This window comes from Callorhinchus milii, unplaced genomic scaffold (assembly GCF_018977255.1).
Source record: "Callorhinchus milii isolate IMCB2004 unplaced genomic scaffold, IMCB_Cmil_1.0 Scaffold390, whole genome shotgun sequence".
NCBI lineage: Eukaryota > Metazoa > Chordata > Chondrichthyes > Chimaeriformes > Callorhinchidae > Callorhinchus > Callorhinchus milii.
In genome coordinates, this window is record NW_024705131.1 from 18,728 (window position 1) to 19,459 (window position 732).

The window sequence follows — 732 nt, forward strand, 5'->3', positions numbered from 1 at the left end:
CGAGAGAGAGACAGGCACACACTGAGGGGGAGAGAGAGAGAGACACACACACACGGAGAGACTGAGACAGATACACACGGAGAGAGAGACAGACACACACCGAGAGAGAGAGAGAGAGAGAGAGACAGACACACACACACACAGAAAGACAGACACACATCGAGAGAGACACACCACACAGAGACAGACAGACACACAGAGACAGACACACACACACAGAAAGACAGACACACACACACACAGAAAGACAGACACACACAGAGACAGACAGACAGACACACACACAGAGAGACAGACAGACACACACACACACACAGAAAGACAGACACGCATCGAGAGAGAGACAGACACGCACACACAGCGACTGAGACACACGCATACTTACACCCACTCTCCGAGGGCTGCGTGTAAGGGAGAGAGAGAGGCGCGCGCGCCCGCGCGCACACACGTACGCAGAGAAAGAACCGCGCGCGCACAGACACACGCACACTCGCCCCAGTGTTGTGCCTTCTGACCTCACTATGTTGCGTGAAACAATAAAAAAAAATGACTTTCGTTTTACTCTAAATGTATTTCCTCACTGTCATCCCCGATCTCTTGTCTTTATTCTCTGTCTCTATGTTGTGGTTACCTACAGTTGACAGTGACAGTGTGTGAGAGAGAGAGAGGAGAGGGAGTGGGAGTGGTGGGGGATGTCTCTCAGAGGCTTGTGCTCACCTGTTGTTATCAACG